Below are 19,487 nucleotides of genomic sequence, written 5' to 3'. Positions count from 1 at the left end.
AACTCAGCACATACTAGTCCCACACCTCTCAACTGTACAGATTTTCGCAGAATGTCCAGAATTTTGCTTTAAATTCTGTTTTCATAAAATTGTGGTTTTCTGGCAAATCATTGAGGACAATGAAAATGTACGTCAGAAAATAATGACATACATTTGAAATTCAGAGTTCATAGCCTTCAGAAAATTCATGCTAAGGCAAAACCTGTTATCCTATCAACTTTCTAAATATGTAAGATCAATATTCACAATTTTCACCAGTTTGGGGCCTTTGTCACCCCCTCCCACCACCATTATTTACATCCAGATTTCTTACTCTAAAAGTTTGATAGGTATGACTAGAGCATACTTCTCAACTGTCCCTGATTTTGACTAAAATGTTAGCTCAGTCCCTCTTAATCCCGCCTAAAATTTGGAGAAATGGTGCTGACTTACACTTAATAAATAATGGCAATAATGAGATTATAGACTTCTTTTACTTCAAAAAATGTATACTGATTCGCATTCTCTGTCAGTGCCTAAAGTTAATAATACTACCATTTTAAAAGTGTTCTTCTTGATTTGTTGAGAGCTATACAATAGTACTGAGTAGGGTAAAAGTACTAGGCTCGCGCTGCTTTTGTAGGTCCTTTAAAGCCTAACAATTTTCTCTTCAAAGGAGAGAATCAAACCCACCCTGTACATCATGCCTACCATTCTCTTCAAAGGTGAGAAAAAAGTAGATAAGAATGTACTGGAAATAAACCACTGCCGACCTGCTTAATGCACTGCTAATCAGTCGTCTTGTGGCGATTCATTTTGTTTACGGTAGCGTTAGAGCTTCACAATCCATGTCACTCTTTTCAAAAACCTTTTTATGGCGGACGAATGCGAAAGAAGCCACAAATACAGCAAATATAAACCCCCTTCGAAAGTTAATAACTCGATCCTTCGTTAGCATTTCCCCACCAAATTGATGCGAACAGTACTAAATGTCCTCCCGACCACAAGGGGCACTGTCGTGATGTTCCCACAAGTTACGCCATTTCTTTACATGATATATCTTTGATAGCTCGTGCGTTCTAGTGCCTAGGAAACGGGAGTTAACGTCTTACTGGTATGTTACACGGGCTTGCCTATCTTTCTGGGGGTGGTGACCGAATTACAGTAATTTTATTGAGCAAGATGTTCAAAGTCTCAGTTGTGTTTAATGCTGTTACAGATAAAGTGAAATTTACAATGCCGAGTATGGTTTACTAAGCCAAGATGCAAATCCCTGATGCTGGAGGCATGAATTTGTAATGTTGCAAAAGTAATGCTTTAGACTTAATACGCAAAGTTTGATTTGTATTGTTTATACTTAGCATATATGAAAACAAAGTTTTACATTTCTCCCTTTCTTAAATACGTCTTCAGTGCCTCTGATTATGGCTCAAAAGCTTGCTCTGTCCGCCTAATCCTTCTTTAAACTGGATTTCTTTGAGCGAAAAGGTGAATTACATTTAATAAGTAATGGCAGTAATTAGTAATATAGATTTCTTTCACTTCAGAAAATGCATGTTACCTAATATTCTGTTATTACGTCAGCTTTTCGAGTTAATGTTGAACATTTTCTCAAGTTAATAATACAAATATTTTTTTTGAAAAGTGCCTCTTTGTCCCGGATTTTTTCCTGATTCTGGAGGCAAGAGTTTGCGTGTTATTCACGGAGCCCTACTAATGGTCCTCCGTCAGTAATAGTTATATTGCTGGTGTGCTCTTAATTCTATCTTCTCTAGGTATGCTCATTCATTTACCTGAATTGCTGTTGGGGTACAGGGAGATTACAGATATGCTGGGCGACAGCTACTGAACCGTTTCAATGCAATTTTAGCTTCGAGGGAGAGACATCTTTTGAATTCAAAAAGTCAGAGACGAAGTAGTTGGCAGTATAACTAATAATTCTGGCCAAAGTAAAAAATAGTGGGTGGACAAGGACCCAATTTTTTGTGTATTACATTAATTCACTTAAAATGGTAATAGTAGAACAAAATGTTTTTTTCATCAACATGCATTTCTAAAATAACATTAAGAAAAATGAAAAATCTGACTGGCATTATTAATGACTGTAATTTTCAGTTATTGATTATAAATCAAAATATTTAGTCCTCCAAGTCTAAACTAAGCTTTGCTATATTCCTGACTATATCTGAGAGAATTACTTTACCCTAGTTAACTTAAGAGCAAGGCAGATGTGTGGTGAATGGGTCTTCTTGTCAGGTCCAAGACCAAATACAGAATGCTGTGTCTCACTCAGAGACTCCTCAAATTAATATCTCAGATATTACTGCTGGGATGAAAGTCATCTGACTTCTAGTCTCCAGGCCCAAAACAACCATTGATGGCAGTTGGTAGCCTTTAGCATCTTATATGTGAAAATCCATAGACTTCAGATCTATGGTAGAGATTGGAAGTCATAAAACAATAAAATACTTCCAAGACAGTACAGAAAGCTTCTCGGCACATAACATTGCGTCTCCTTGCTGCCATAAAGTAATTTAATTTCAGCTATTTTTCTGAAATTTGCTAGACTGAAGTTAACCTCTTGTGTTCCCATTTCCACTATTAAAATATATGCATTTACACAGTTACAATAGTGCATGTACATTTCTGTTCTTTTCCAGTAGGGCACATTGTGGATCCATTTTAAACACAAGAATTTTGCAAACCCTTTTCAACACACGTCTGTGCAAACAAGTTTGATATACACATAACATACAGTTCTAATACAGTTGTAACACAAGCATCTTACAGAAATCATTTCGATATTCACCAATGACATATAATTATTTACAAAATTCCAGATAGCTGTGCCGGCAGTATCTCCATTCTTTACAATACAGGAGGTCAGTTTTCCCAAGATGGCCCTGTATACTGTTTTTTTTTTTATTTTTTTTATCAGCAGATCTTTTTAAGTTTATTAAGAAAGATTGCATGAATAAAGTGTTGCATGCCATGGAGTGCAGTACTGTTTGCAGCAGTTATCTATAAGTGGGCGGTGAAGTAACATAATTAGATTCAGATATGCTGTTAGGGAAAACTGTATTTTGTGATTGTTTGCAATTTGGCAATATTTGCAGCTGTGTTTATGGAATGCAGTTTGTCACTCCGAATCATGAAAACTGTTTAGTTTATTAAACACTATGCTAGTAAAGACATTAGACCTAAACACAGTTGGGATATTAGCAAGCAGTAAGGATGAAGGTTAAATAATTAATGGTTATTCTCTGCTGTAATTTCTTCAAGTCTTTTGGGTTTCGAATACCATGACAAATGGAATGGACCTCTTTCCTAAATCAAAGTATGTTTGAAATTTATGAAATTAGTGGTGTTTCAATCTCTGATATTAGGTTAAAGTGCTCTTTGCAGCACCCACAATGTGCCCAATATTGATTCCTCCTGCAATTCATATGGAGTTACATGTATCTGTAACAGATCTAAATAAGACTTTAAATTCCTTTTTATAAGACCCGTTGCTCCCTCTGCTGTTGGAACTGTCAGGGTATCCTTCTTCTATACTACCCTAATTTCTGCCTGCAAATCCTGATATTTTACAATTTGGTGTCTCTCTGTACATTAGTCACTGGGTGTAGCAATTTCAGTTGTCAATGCCACTTTTCGTTTCTTTTCATGGGCTACTATATCTGGTTTTCTTGCATCTGTGTTTTAAACTGTTGGTAATGGGTAATCCCATGTGATATAAACTTCATTATTTTCTGTGATGCTTTGTGGCTCATGTTTCCAGTGTTTTTCAGCTACTTCAATATTGTAATGTTTGCACAATCCCCAGTGCAGCAGTCTTGCCACATTATTACTTCTTTCTGTATATACAGTCCTTCTGCCTTTACTGTATCACACCCAGAGAGATGCAACTATCTCCAATGCTGTTTTACAAAACCTGTGTTTGTCTATTTCTCAAACATGTTGAATGGACTTTGTAAACCAACATGTATGCAGTCCACTGTCCTGAGCCACCAATATTAACCTTTCTTCTTTTGGTTTAAATCCAACTCTCCTTAACCATTTTTGCATCATAACTCCTGGAACAACCTCATGTTCATCAGGATTTCTGTATTTGCAACTGTATGTATGCCTTTTCCACATTTCTTGCCTTCTCATCTGATCCCTTCACCTTATATTCTTTCTTTTGGTTGTTGACACATTTATTTGCTGCCTGATTTTTGCCTGCTTCTGGTTTGACTTCCATTCCTGCTTAACATTGATATGCTTCTGCTAAACAAAGCAGGGAAGTCCTCTTAGACTTGTTGTCCTCATTGTTTAAAGCTTTCGCTATATTTTTATTTTGTTGTGTCTTTCTGCTTTTCCTGGTTAGGGGTCGCCACAGCGGAACTCCGGTCCACTAATGATTGGCAGTAGATTTTTATGTGCCAAGTTGCCAGCTCTGACGCACAACCTTCAACGAAGGTATGCCTATTCACGCATGTCTCCACACAGAAGACGCTCTAGCTGAAAATCGAACAGGACAACGTCTTACTGTGAGGCGACAACGCTACCGCAGCACCACCACCAGATTTTGTGAGGTCAGCAAATAAGTATGCAGTCATATGATTGCAGATCTATACATGTAATCGGTTTTGAGGAGAGCCATATCTCCTTCAGAATGGGGAATATATAATCTTGTATACAATGATTTTTATAAATCATTTGATAAACATGAATCATTCCTCTTTTTTTCCTGTCCAGATGATCCAGTACCCTCTGGTCCTGTCCAGATGATCCAGTACCCTCTGGGATTAGTCAGTCACTACAAAATTGTAAGTTAGAACAGGAAGAGCAAATTGTTTTCTAGCTTGGAATTTGTTGCTAGATGTCAGGGCTGTTTTCAGTATTCATTTTAGTCTTCTAAAATATTTCTTGTTAAGTTTTGTTCACATTTGTGCATGTTTTATTGTCGATCATCAACTCCCAAATATTTATACACTCCCTCCTGCACAAGTTCCTTTATATCAGATTCCTGTCCCAGACCGATATTTTCATGGTGCTGCAACTTTCCTGCTTTAAAAGTTGCTTTTGCATATTTGTCAAGACCAAATGACATTCTCATATTATCTGAGAAAGTTTTGACCACTTGCAGTTGTGCTTTCAGTTCCTTATCTGATGAACTATGCAGCTTTAAAACATCCATTAAAAGATGAAAAAACAAGACACCACAGAGCAGGAGAAATCACAAAATGCACAGTCAGCCGAAGTTCAGCAAATAATTTATTAGCAGTAATCCACAATGCAAGCTGTAAAAACCACAGGAAGGTACATAAAATCCGCAATAAACCCAATAAAACAAGCTTTCGTCCCTGCTAAATCAGAGACTTCTTCAGAATGGAACCATTCCTGTTCCTTTTTAGTTTAAATAAGGTACCAAATTTAAAAATACACCCCCTCACCTCACGTGCTGCCAATCATAACAGATCAATATTAATTTAATTAATATTCATGAAATACCTCAATGAATGTATAAAAGCATAAAAAACTTAAAAATATATATATGTATATCAACGTGTATAAAACATATACATAAAAAATATGTACAGAAGGACACATTACTCTACTAGATTTCCACATGTGGTGGTTCCCCACTGGTTTGGTTAATAACTCACCTTTTCACCAAGAACTCCTTGCTATGTGTGATCGCTATGGCTTCGAATATATGGAGCTGGTGATTAAACACAACCAAGCAGACATCAATACCCTCAGTAGAGAAGCAGATGAACTTGACAAAATGATTTTTAGAGATATGCTGCACACAGACAATTTGTTTGAATACAAGCGTGTATTCAAAACTATCGAAAACCAGATTGAAAGCATAAAAAATAGAAAATTGAAAAAGATAGAGACAGAACTAAATACGCCAATCGCTGTGCTTACCTAGACCCCCCCCCCCCCCGCAGGTCACAGGTTTGGGGCAATAAATATAGATCTAATACTGGCAATGTTGGCAATAATGGTGAAAATAATTTTTTAGGCCAAGAGGAAGACTTTCCACCTTTGAGGCACTTAGAGTGCCTCAAAGCGAGGAACAATCAAGGACCACCACAACAAGAGGGGCAATTACAACCATCGGAGAGGGAATTACAGAGGGAACAACTGTGAATGGAAATGAATCAAGGGTCTGATTGTACATCCTACCCTATTATTTATGAGATCTCTGGGAAAGATTTCAAAGTGTTTAATTTTTCTAATGTGCCAGTTGACCAGCAATTGTGTAGCATTTTAGCAAAGGGCCTTTCTTTTGTTCCAGATCAACAACTTAATGTTAGTAAGACGATTGTGGATTTAAAGCTATATGTAAGGAAACTGAATTTAAATATTCTTTTTCACAGCATTGAATACACAAGGAATCCTCTATATGTTTCCAGTACATATAATCCACCCATACACCCCTCTTTGCAACTATTTGAAAATCTTTGCAAGATTGATTTCCGTAATTTAGAAAAGAATGCTTCCAGGCGTAACACATACAATTTATCTAAGAATGAATGTGAGAGTTTGAGGACGTTACAGTCTAACAAGTCATGAAACAAAACAGGATAACTGTATCAAAAGCCCAACCAATAAATGTGGTGAAAAATCCACCAAATAATGGCTAGAAAATCATTTATTATTGAGCGCTTTCGTCTTGGGTGGTCCCGAGACTTCTTCAGAATAAAAACCACGGAAAACTCCAGCTTTTTTATAATAAGACCAATTAATGTACAAACAAGTAAATCAACATCCTAATCACAGCAATTAAGTTGCTTTTTTTTTTTTTTTTTTTTTTTTAAACAATTAAAACAAAAGCTTAACTACAAAAACATTTCTACCTAATCTGTGCCCTCAGTTTTAAAACTGGGGCAATTAATCTGGAAGATGTTAAATTTTGTTCAACCATTTTCTGAAAAGAAACATTTTCTAACAGTTATTTTAATTTTAATAGTCAGTATTCCTATAAGACAAAAAAGAACATAAAAAACAAAAAATAGTTGTGTTGGTGCAGAAAAGACAATGAACCAAAGAAAAAAGCACCAAAGGAACTATAGAAACTGTTTTTTAATATAATAAATAAATAAAATCATCCAAAGTAATTCATGTTAAGCGCTTTCATCACCATAAAATGACTTCATCAGAACAACTGACCAAGGCTAAACTCCACATTTAAATACTCTCCCACCAATAACTGCAAACCAATCAATAACTAATTAGTCAGCCTTTGAACATTTAAAGCACCAGGTGCAACGAATGTTAAATTCTGAGCATAAAATATATATGCATATAAAATTCTCATACATTTTAAAAAACATTCAAATATTATATATATGTTCATGTAATTCATAACTTCATCAATCTAATATAAAGTTTTGTCTGTATAAAATAACACATAGTTGTGAAAGTTCAAAAATAGCTGATATGCCAGTGTCAATAAACTAAAACATGCCTTAAAATGGGGTTATAAACACTAATTTGATTAGCCCTTTCCTTTAAAACTGAAAATATGGATATGTGATCATTTAAAGCAGGGTAAAAATTTGCAGCCAACCTAAGCTGCCACATTAATTCCTTTTTATATAAATGATTTTTCTAATCTCTCCCCCGTCCGCCCTCACATCCAAACTCACTGAATCAACAATGGCAAACTTGAAACCAGTGTGTCCACTGCAATCCTGACTGTCTATAGAGGGTGTTTGTTTCCTTTTGATGTTTAATTTTATACAAATGCTCGTATATCCTGCATTTCAGGGCTGTCTCTGTTTTCCCGATGTAGAACCCATCACAGGTGTTACACAATGCAATACATTATTCACCTTAAATATACCCCAGTTTTTGGTAAAATCTGTTTAATTTGATTAGACAAGGAACTATGTTGAATAACACATGCCTGATTGTAGTTTCTAATATTAGAATTCAGAAGGGTGTCCTGTTCTGGTGCATCCCCAGATTTATCCATTCCATTCCCAACTTCATCCATCTTGGGTCCAACCACAGCACTAGCACTACCCAATAGGGGCTTCTGTCTCTTCCTCCATTCACCAAGAACCTCCTCAATAATGGGTTCTACTATGTGGGGGGATATCCCCTCTCAAAAAACATGTTCTTCAGATTTGCAAGTCCTTTTATTACATCTTCTCTGTCTGAGGTCATTCTAGCCACCCTAATTGCCTGACCCCTAACTATGCTTTTTTTCTGATTTCTAGGGTGGTGACTCAAATAATGTAGGTAAGCATTACAGAGTGTTGGTTTCCGATATACATTGGATTTGAAACCGTGGTTGGGCTTAGAAATCCTCCCGTCCAAAAAGCTCATTTCTAATTTATTCACCTCATAGGTAAACTTCAAAAATAATGTGGTTTGATTAAAATATTCCATAAAAAGGGTGATATCTTCTTCCTTCCCCTTCCATAGACTAAAAATATCATCTAAAAATCTTTGATACGTGAATATATCAGCCCGAAATTTACTATTAAACACCCATCATACTTCCCAGCCAAACAGCACCAAGTTGGCATACAAAGGGGCACAGGCCGCTCCCATGGCAACACCCCTGATTTGTTGTTAGTACTCGCCCTCAAAATATATAAAGTTGTTATCTAAAACATGGGCCATAATTTCACAAACCAGTTGGAGTTGTCCACGATCTAAAGTGGATCAAGTCTGTAAAATGTCTTCAAAAAGTTCAATCCCTTCAGTCCTAGGTATACATGTAAATAAGTCCTGAATGTCTGTAGTTAAAAAAAAATAACATCATCAGATCATAACTCTGGTTTTAACTGTCCCAAAAAGTCCCATGAATCCTTAAGAATATGTGGTATCCCTTCCAAAGTATGTCTACAAGTTTTATCCACAAAGACAGCCAGATTATGTGTTTTAGACCCACTGGCCACCACAGTAGGTCTAAATGGCGAAGAATGAATACTTTTGTGGATTTTAGGTATACCAAAAAAGAACATCTTAAATGGTCAATTGGTAAGAGCAACACGGATGTGCTCAAATTTGATTTTTTTTTTTTAAATTATTTATCAATAAATTAGTCTTGGAAAGGGGTATCCCAGAGACCTTATTTTTAAAGTAAGCATGGAGGTGGCCCAAGCATGGGGTTAAAAATGTAAACCCCTTTTAGGTGAAGGTAATACAAATGTGAGGAGTGGAACAAACCCACAAATGGATACATTTAGGAACAACATGACAGTTCTGTTTGGGCCGGATCAAGAGAAGTTAAAGAGATTATGAAAAAATATTGGGTTATATTTAATAGTAATACTGACACTATTAAAATTCTGGGGGAAGAACCCAGATTTGTTTTCAGAATGGGAAGAAATTTGAAATACATGTTTGAACACAATGTTATAGTTCCAAATCCTTCAGAAAATGGTACTACAAAGTGTGGATGTTGTTCTTCTTGTAAATATATTTTAGAGGAAAAAAGTATTTGTCTAGCTAAAAGATTGTTACCTGTGGTGTTTAAACCTGGGAACTGTGCCACAAAAAGCTTCAGACCTGTAATTATTTTTATGTTGGCAAAACCGAAAGACAGTTAAGGCGTATATGAACATGTATATGCTATCGTACAGAAAAATGAAACAAGTGCCTTGTTTAGACACTGTAAAATATGTGTGAATTTTAAAAGGTTTTCATTTGGTGTATTGGAAGTTGTTCACAAATCATTAAGAGGTGGGCGGTGGGAAGTAAATATTGAAATGTGTGAGTTAAAGTGGCAATTCATACTGAATTCCTTTACTGAACCTAGTTTGAATGATACTCTGTCAATTGCCCCAGTTTTAAAACTGAGGGCACAAATTAGATAGAAATGTTTTTGGAGTTAAGCCTTTGTTTTAATTGGGTTTTAAAAAAAAAAAACAACTTAATGCTGTGATTAGGATGTTGATTTACTTGTTTGTACATTAATTGGTCTTATTATAAAAAAGCTGAAGTTCTCTGTGGTTTTTATTCAGAAGATGTCTCGGGACCATCCAAGGCAAAAGTGCTTAATAATAAATGATTTTCTAGCCATTATTTGCTGGATTTTTCACTATATTTATTGGTTGGGCTTTTGATACAGTTATCCTGTTTTTGTTTCATGAGTTGGTGGTCAGGATATTCTTTTCCGCTTTTTTCTGCAACACTCTAATAAGTCAGTTAGAACTATAAAGCCAGATAAGGGGGGAGGGATAGTTATTATGGACACTTACTTGTACAACTCAAAAATAAAAAAAACATTTTGAATATTAAATCTTACAACAAAGTCTCATTGAACAAATTAAATGTTGCACTCAGTAAAATAAAAAAAATGAATTAAATGACCTTTTTATACAGGGAGGCATTTCTATAGATTAATTAAACTATATGACTGTATCCCACCCCAGGATTCCCACTATGTTTGGCTAGACATTAAACTTAAAAGTTTTATTGTTGAAAGAAAATTTTTTTTGCAAAGATTTGTTGGACTTTCTGACAAGAATAAATTCATTAAACTACAATGAGAATGGGGCGTTCATCACGATGGATGCAAAAGACCTTTATTTGCCATACCACACATGACAGGCTTTGTAAATTTCTTTTAGAAAAAGAAATGCCCCAAAACACTATTAACACCTTTGAACGTCTGTTAGGTATTGTGTTGTACAACAATTTTATTCTGTTCAGCAGAGTATTTTTTGCAAATGGAAGGGGTCTCAATGGGCTCAGCTTGTGGGGGAACTTACGCCAACATAGTTATGTTACAATGGGAAAGAACGTTTTTGTTTAATTCATCATACTTTTCTCACTGTAAAAGTTACATGAGGTTCCTGGATGACATTTTTATTTTTGGGAAGGCCCTAATGAAATTTAACTGAATTTATTGAATACGTCAATGAGTCTACCACATTCTTAAAGTTCACCCATAGTACTGGGTCTGAAGAAATTTCATATCTTGATGTGAGATTATTAATTAAAGATAAGGGGTCCAAGGTTTTTATAACAGAGATCTTTCGGAAATCAGTAACCAAACAACGCAAAAATATAATAAAATATATATATATTTGTCTCTCTAATTAAAAAATTTTGGTACTTGGTTAGTGAAGATGAGCTTATAGGTAAGCTTTTTCCACGTAAAATCATATTCTCATATAAAAAAGGAAAGAACTTAAAAGAAATACTAAATAATAACCTTCGTACCAAAAGAATGGATTATGCTTCCAATGTTGGTTCTTTTAGGTGTAACTCTTGTAGTATTTGTGACAGAATTATCAACATTAGATCCATTAATAATGTTAACCATAATCCCATGCATTATTTCAACTGTAGATCTAGTGGTGTTGTTTATATATTAGGGTGTAGTTGTCATAATATGTGGTACATTGGGCAAACTAAAAGAATGGTAAGACTGAGAATTTTAGAACATTTAAGGGACATTAGGAATTCCAGTGCTTTCAGTCCAGTTGCGAAGTATTTTTGTGAGACACATGGGGGAAAATTTGATTGTTTAAAATTCAGTATATTAGGCAAACCTCATTGTATTATAGGTGATAATATTTGTGATAAATTGTTAGAACTTGAAACTAGGATGATTCTAAAGTTTAATACATTAAGGCCTTTTGGCTTGAATTTAGAATTAGGCATTTGAAGAATTAATTAATTTATTGTTCAAATTGTCATAAAGCAATAATAATGTTCATTTAGTATGTTAATATTTTACTGCATTTTGTAATTCACAATTCACATTGTAAGAAGTTATATTATATTATGAGGGATATATAATATTTAATAACATAGTCTTTAGTAAATTTGGGAATTAAGTTAATATATTGGGGTATGTATGATAAGAAAAAAATATATAAGTCATTAAAAATAACTCAAAAGCTTTTTCCCTCCATTTTTGAGGTTAATTGTTTGATTAATTGAATAATTGTTATAATTGATGTGTATATAAAGACTGTTATTTTTTGTAATGTATTGTGACCCATTGAAGGCGAGATGCCGAGGTACCAGGTCTTGGAAATATAAGGAGAATTGCTGCTATTTACTGGCTGTTTGGTGTGTTTTTTATCTTTCGGAAATCAACCTACTCTAGTAGTTTTTTACATTACATTTTAATAGTTCTCATCCATTTAGGCAAAAGAAAGCAGTAGCTAAGGGTCAGTTCATTAGGGCTGCATGTATGGTTTCCATATTTGACAACTTTCTCAATGAATGTGACCATCTTAAGAATATGTTTCTTAAAAGGGGATACCCTGTCTCTTTGATAAATGAGCCTGTGGATATATTTTTGCTATTTTTGACTGTTTGTGCTACTTAGCTGCTGTTTGTGAAGATAAATGAGGTCATGGTAGAAGTAGTTAATAAACATGAAAGAGCCTATTTCAATTCCTGCTTAATCAATGTCAAAAAGAAAGGGGAAGACTAAGCCCTACCATATGATTAATACTGCTGCAAATGATGCACAACCTAATTCTGATGAAAATGGTTTAAATATGCAGAACCGGATTGACCAAAATTTTGGTAGTGGATTTATCACGACTTTTAATAGTTGTAGTAAAAAGGTGGCTAATATTTTATTTAAGAATTGGATTGTTTTAGCTAACAATAAGGATACGAGACAAATAGTAGGTCAAACTCCTATTATTGTCTATAAAAAAAGGTAGATGTTTAAAAAATATCTTGAGTATACGTACACTACCTCATCAAATGGATGTATGAAAAAATGTGGGACTTGCCACTTCTGTGCTTATATCCAAGAAGGGTATAGCTTTAATATTGAAAATATCACAGTTAAATTAAACAAACAAAAATGTTCTTGTAATTCAGAAAAAAGTACTGTGCTTTGTGTTGTGTGTTAAATTTCCCTGTTTTTATATAGGAAAAACAGAGAGAAAATTGAAAAATCAGATTTATGAACACCTAAGAGACATCAAAAATAGAGAAGACACAAACGCTTTAGCCAGGCACTGTATGGAATATATTGATCATACATTTAAATTTGTTGTAATAGAAGTCATTATACCAGATATAAGGGGTGGAACTTGGACACTTTTTCTAGAAAGGCAAGAAGCCTTATGGAAATTAAGAACCAGTGCTCTACAGTGGCCCAGTTTAAGGATAAAGGGTCTCAAACATCTGTCCTATGCTGCCCGACTGAAAGAACTCCAGCTCTATTCAGTCGCTTACCGCTTGCTCAGAGGTGACCTTTGCCTAACATACAAGGCCATGTCAAACCCAGATTTGATGAATATGCTTCACCTCAAAAAATCTAGATCCGTCAGAGCCACAAGGGCGGGAGACTTAAACCTCGACACGGCTATTAATAGGACGTGCTGGAGGGATAGATTCATCACCCAAAGACTCCCTATGCTGTGGAATAAAATCCCGGTATATGTGAGGCAGAGCACCTCGCTGGCCTTGTTCAAGAGAAATCTTGACCAATGGATGGGAGATCGCAGATATACCCCAGGGATTACCTCAGTGTCACTGCTCGACAGAGGCACAGCAAAATAATGGGTATAGTTCCCCATACTAAAGGGGTGGCGTAAGCCACAAAACTATGGGCTAGGCTTGTAAATGCCCTCGGGCAGATAGCCTAGTATGAACCTATGAACCTATGAACCTATGACTCTTTTTTTTTTCCCCTTTTATGTTTCCTTAAATTAAAAGCTTTAGAAAGATGAGCCTAGAAATCTAGTAGAGTAATGTGTCCTTTTGTATATATGTTTTTATCTATATGTTTTATGCACATTGATATACATATATAGTATTTTTTACATTTTTTATGCTTTTATAAACATTCATTGAGGTATTTCATGAATATTAAATTAATATTGATCTGTTATGAGTGAGCTTATCGAAGGAAGGACACTCAGCAAACTCGGAGCTACAATATATAACATTAAGTATCCTGTTTTTTGTTTATTTTGTTCTTTATTTCTTTGTTGTTTATAGCACTTTGTGTACTGTGTATTTTTTCTAGCTAGTTTCACTGTGTGTGAGGTATTAACTGGAAATTGTCCACTCTTATTAAGCATCTGTTGGGTTGTTTGTTTATGATAACTTGTTGCAGTTAAACTCTTTTTTTCTAGTGGCTCCTGTAGCTGTTTAAAACTTTCATTTAAAGGCTCACTGCTGCTTTTCAGCTGGGAGTAACACTTCTGCAGTTTGTTCTAAGTAGTGGGGATATTTGTAGCATTTCCATATTCAGGCTTGTATTTGGGCCTAGTGTTTGTGGTGGCTGTGTGTCTGAGTACATAATTCAGGGACATCTTGTTTTAGCCAAAGCCATCAGGCATTTCAGTGAGAGAGAATTGTTTGAGGTCATTGGCTGACTGAGGTCTCCTGGACTACAGCTTAGACTAAGCACCTCATTGGTTCTTTTGAGATTTCTTTCTTAAAAGCTGTCTCAGGTTTCAACTTTCTGTTACCTAAGAAGCTCAGTTGTGAGTGTTCAGCCATTTTACAGTGAGCTTATCGAAGGAAGGACACTCAGCAAACTCCGAGCTACAATATATAACATTAAGTATCCTGTTTTTTGTTTATTTTGTTCTTTATTTCTTTGTTGTTTATAGCACTTTGTGTACTGTGTATTTTTCTAGCTAGTTTCACTGTGTATGAGGTATTAACTGGAAATTGTCCACTCTTATTAAGCATCTGTTGGGTTGTTTGTTTATGATAACTTGTTGCAGTTAAACTCTTTTTTTCTAGTGGCTCCTTTAGCTGTTTAAAACTTTCATTTAAAGGCTCACTGCTGCTTTTCAGCTGGGAGTAACACTGCAGTTTGTTTCCCACCCTCCCTCCTGGTATAGTGTTTTTGTAGTTGGTGGCTTTGCAGTTGCCCGCCCCTAGTGTAAATTTGATCTGGGATCCTCCTCCCAGTCTAGTGTCATTACCCCATTCTACCCAGTACAGGGAGAGCATTTGAGAAGGCCAATCAGCTTAGTTTCTGCTACTCCTTTCTCTCTTTCCTTTCTCTCTTTCCAAAAAAAAAAAAAAAAAAAATACTGTATTTGTGTTTTTTCTTACTTTATTTTGCTCTTGCGTCATTTTAATACTCAGTTGTATTTATTACTGCTTGGTGTAACTCATTGTAAGCCTTTTAGTTTAAGCACCTGGGCTTCAGACCAGTTTTACATTAGGAAGGTTTGTGGTCTGCACTGTAGTGGCAGAACAGGTAGCTTACATCCTTCTAAGTTGGGAACTGCTGATTTGAGGGCTCAGTGTCTGTTATTCTAAAAGTGTATTAATTCTGATTTAACACTTGGGCTTGAGGCCAGTTATTTTACATTAAGAGGGTTCGTGTTCTGCACTCTTGTGGGAGGAGAGGCTGGACTCTGTCCTTCTGAGCTGGGAATTTCTGGTTAAAGCTTATAGTGCCTGCATATTTGAACTGCTTCTTACTGAAATTGGTACACCTCGTTTGCTGTAGCATAGACTAGATCCAGACCTGCTGAATCTAGCTTTGTTTGTATAACTTGAGCACTAATCCAGGCATTTTTTAAAGTATTCAGTTGTATTTATTACTGCTGGTAGTAACTTGATTAAAGTGTAGCTATCATTTCTAAGTCTTTTGGATTAAGCACTTGGGCTTCAGACCAGTTGTTTTACATTAGGAAGGTATGTGGACTGCACTGTGGTGGCAGGACAGGCAGCTTACATCCTTCTAAGTTAGGAACTGCTGATTGAGAGCTCAGTGTCTGTTATTCCAAAAGTGTATTAGTTCTGGTTTAAGCACTTGGGCTTCAGGCCAGTTATTTTACTTTAGGAAGGATTGCGGTCTGCACTCTTGTGGGAGGAGAGGCTGGACTCTGCCCTTCTGAGCAGGGAATATCTGGTTAAAGGCTTATAGTGCCTGCATATTCTAACTGTTTCTTACTGAAATTGGTACACCTTGTTTGCTGTAGCATAGACTAGATCCAGGCCTGCTGAATCTAGCTTTATTTGTATGCTTGTTGTTTGTTTATTTCCCTGAAACGCTAATTCCACCTAAAACGCGGCCTTTTAGCACTTCTGTGGATCCCTAGTGATATCTGCATTGCTTACTGTACTTATTTCCTTGTTTCACTTGTAAGAAAGTTACTGTTTGTCGTTTTTGCATTTAGGTTACCTGTAACACATTGCATTTAAGTTACCTGGCACTTGCTCACTAAAGCAATTATATAAGTCAGCTCTAAAAAAATTAAAAGCACTACACCCTCACAAACTCCCCTTGAGTACCTTGTTCCCCATTGGCCCTTTTTTTCAATTATAAAGGAATTCCCAGTACTATTCTAGCATGTCCAAAGGTCAGTTGTCAATCTCCTCTCCCGTCCAGCAGGTGAATCTGGGAATCTTGAGGCAATGTTACAACTGCCTCATGTACACAGACAACCCTCTCCTCCTCCCAACAAATTCCAACACATGTGAGAGATGCAACCATATAGCCAAACTGGAGGCTAAGCTCTCTCAACTCAGTACTGGCGTAACCAGTCAGGAGGAGAAGGAAACCACACTCACTACAATTCCAGTCTCACATAGACCTACCACGACAACAAACCAAACACATAAACACACAAAAACATACTCGGAGGCTCTAAATAAAAATCTGCCTAAGCAGCAGAGACCTCCAAAGCAGACACCCAAGCAACCGCTATCCCAAAACAAAACACGTGCAACACATAACTCACAAAGCCAGTGTGACGAACAGTCACAGCCCTTAAGGCTAAACAACACACCTGATACACTTGTAATAGGTGACTCTATCGTCAGGCACACTGACGTCCCGCTCACCAGGCTGAACAAGGAGTGGGTCATGGTGAGCTGCCTGTCGGGCGCTAGGATCCGCCACATAACACAAGCACTCAGGTCACTCCAAGGCAAGTACAAATATGACTCAGTCATTGTCCATGCTGGTGTGAATGACCTGAGACGTACCTCCCTGGACTACATGAAAAGAGACATAGAGGAGCTCTCTGAGCATGTAGCCCAGGCCGGTATGACCCTGACCTTGAGTAGCATCTTACCCTCACCAAGAATGATGCCACAATATGAAGACAAGATGATCAATTTCAACAATTGGCTTAAGTGTTGGTGTCATTCAAAGGGGATCCAATGCCTGTCAGCCTGGGATGACATGCTCAACAAGCCACGATGCTTCGCTAGGGACGGCTTGCACCTGTCACCCCTGGGCTTTCGGAGATTGGCAAAGGCTCTTGCTACCCCCATAGTGCCTTTTTTAGGCAAGGCTCAAAAGACAAACCCACCTCCATAGGTATCACAAGGGATAAGAAACTAAGAGTAATGCTACTCAACGCCAGAAGTCTAAACCTCAAGATGCACGCACTCTAAACTCTCCTTAGCATGGAGAACATCGATATCTGTGCAGTAACAGAAACCTGGTTCAAGGCTCCCGAGAGCACCCCAGCACTACCAGGTTATACCTCATACCATGCAAAGATGAAAGGAAACACCCACCAGGGCAATAACAACATACAAATGGAGCACGGCCACCAAAAGATGCAAACTTTTCCACAAAAAGCCACACTATGTGGAAAACTTAGTCCAAATGATGAAAACTGAGTCTTGTAGTAGAACTAGAACAAATAATTTATTCCAAAGTGAAACGACTAAGCGCTTTCGCCAGCAATCTGGCTTCATCAGAGTCGTTTAAATTACATTACAACAAACCATATATACTCTCCACTCAAAACTCATTGGATCAATCCAAATAGCACACGCCCAAAACACATACTTATCTAAAAAAACTTGGTAGTTGACATAACAACTATATACAAAATACTTTATACACATAAATAACAAGATCATCGTCAATGGTGATGTTACATCCATAAAATTCTAAATTGATATTGTCAAATTTCACAATAAAAACACTCTGTGTATACATGAATCGTAATACATAAAGCATAATATAAATCCCCCCCCACACACACACACACACTCAATCAGCTGAATGAAACACTAATGTTGTAATACCAACACACCATATAAATTGATGTTTTGTATTGTTAGTTATTGCACACGCTCCATAGGTCTCTACTACCTGTATTTTTCTATCTCTATATTAAAAGGGATCTTAACTTTAAAATGGGTTTAATTGAAATGTAATCATTTATACCCGGGGGCTTGCAAGCATCTAGTCTTAATTGCCAAACTGTTTCTAAGGCCCCCACTCTATTGGGTATGTCACCACCCTCACCAAAGTCTAAAACACGTCCAATAATAAAAAACATACATTTTTTAAAACCAACACATTTGTTGCTGTGTACATAAAGTGCATTGTGCTTATCTCTCTTCCTTATAGATCTGATGTGTTCTGCGATTCTATCCTGCAACCTCCTAATGGATTTCCCCACATAGAATGCCTCACACGTCACGCATGTTGCTAGGTAGACAATGTTCTTTGTACAACAATTGCACTGCCCGGGACAAGCGATGGTGTACTTATAACCTGGTACACATACATAACTACCCTCATTGATATACCTACACCATCTGCAAAACCCACATTTTTTCATAATGGATTTGTATTCATTTTTGTTATTTCTCTCTAGGATACCTTTCATATTCTCACCCCTACTAAACACAAAAACGGGTTCTGAACCCAATATTTTTTTAAGATCCTCACTTAAAACATACTTCCAAATATTTTTTATAATATCAACTATCTCTGTAGATTTAGGGTTAAATTTAACTATCATCTTTATATCAGACGTCTTGGGTGCAGCGGCAGTCTCATTTTCCACCATGTGTCCTAAACCAGAACATAAAACAGGTGCAAAACGTTCTTTTCTTCCCCTCAATACCTCCCTTCTTATACTTAGAAGGAGCTTCAATGGATAACCACGATCCAAAAACATACCTATTAATTTAAAAAGCTCCCTTCTAAATTGTGTGTCATTACTGACCAGCCTAGAGGTTCTCACCATTTGCCCCTTAACAATTCCTTTACGTTGGTGAAACGGGTGACAACTGGAGAAATGTAATAGTGAGTTCGAATAGTTTTCTTTTCTATAAATATTACTTTTAAACCCACTGTCTGTCCTACTAATAGTAATGTCCAAGTAGTTGATTTTGTTTTTGTCCCAATGAAATGTAAATTTCAAAAATTCTGTTGTATTACTCAGAAATTCAACAAAGTCAACTACTGTTTTCTCATCTCCTTCCCAAAAAATCAAAATGTTATCCAAAAACCTACTATACATCAGTATGTTTTCTTTAAACCTTTCTGATGCAAAAATATGTTCTCTTTCCCATGTAAGTAAAACTGCATTGGCAAAAGCTGGCGCACATTTTGCACCCATCGCAACACCTGATTTTTGTTGAAATAAATCCCCCTCAAAATTCATGAAGTTGTTTTTAAGCACCAATTCCATCAAATCACAAACAAAGTTGGCCTTAGTCCCTTCCAACAATCCATCCTTTGTAATTGCTTCCAAAAACATCTCCAAGCCAACTTTGTGAGGAATAACAGAAAATAGGTTCACTACATCAATGGTCAGAAACCCAAAGTCCCTGTTTCCTCT

At 36.4% G+C, this 19,487-nt stretch overlaps 1 protein-coding gene across 3 annotated transcripts in view; it reads left to right on the top strand.

The window, feature by feature from the left end:
• Positions 1 to 1,007: 1,007 nt before the first annotated feature.
• The window catches only part of POMT1 (protein O-mannosyltransferase 1), a 1,532,857-nt gene continuing 1,514,377 nt past the window's right edge, over positions 1,008 to 19,487 (top strand). For 2 of the 3 annotated variants that reach the window (XM_044058401.1, XM_044058399.1), the window contains exon 1: positions 1,008 to 1,093. The gene's annotated coding sequence lies outside the window, so the exon portion shown is untranslated. Of the gene's footprint in view, positions 1,094 to 1,122; positions 1,468 to 19,487 lie in introns of those variants that run through there. The other variant, XM_044058400.1, reaches the window with a different exon arrangement.

Source organism: Protopterus annectens, chromosome 16.part0 (genome assembly GCF_019279795.1).
Source record: "Protopterus annectens isolate FY-2018-M chromosome 16.part0, PAN1.0, whole genome shotgun sequence".
NCBI classification, from domain to species: domain Eukaryota; kingdom Metazoa; phylum Chordata; order Ceratodontiformes; family Protopteridae; genus Protopterus; species Protopterus annectens.
The sequence above is the reverse complement of the archived record's forward strand: the minus strand, read 5'-3'. Positions and strand labels throughout refer to the sequence as shown.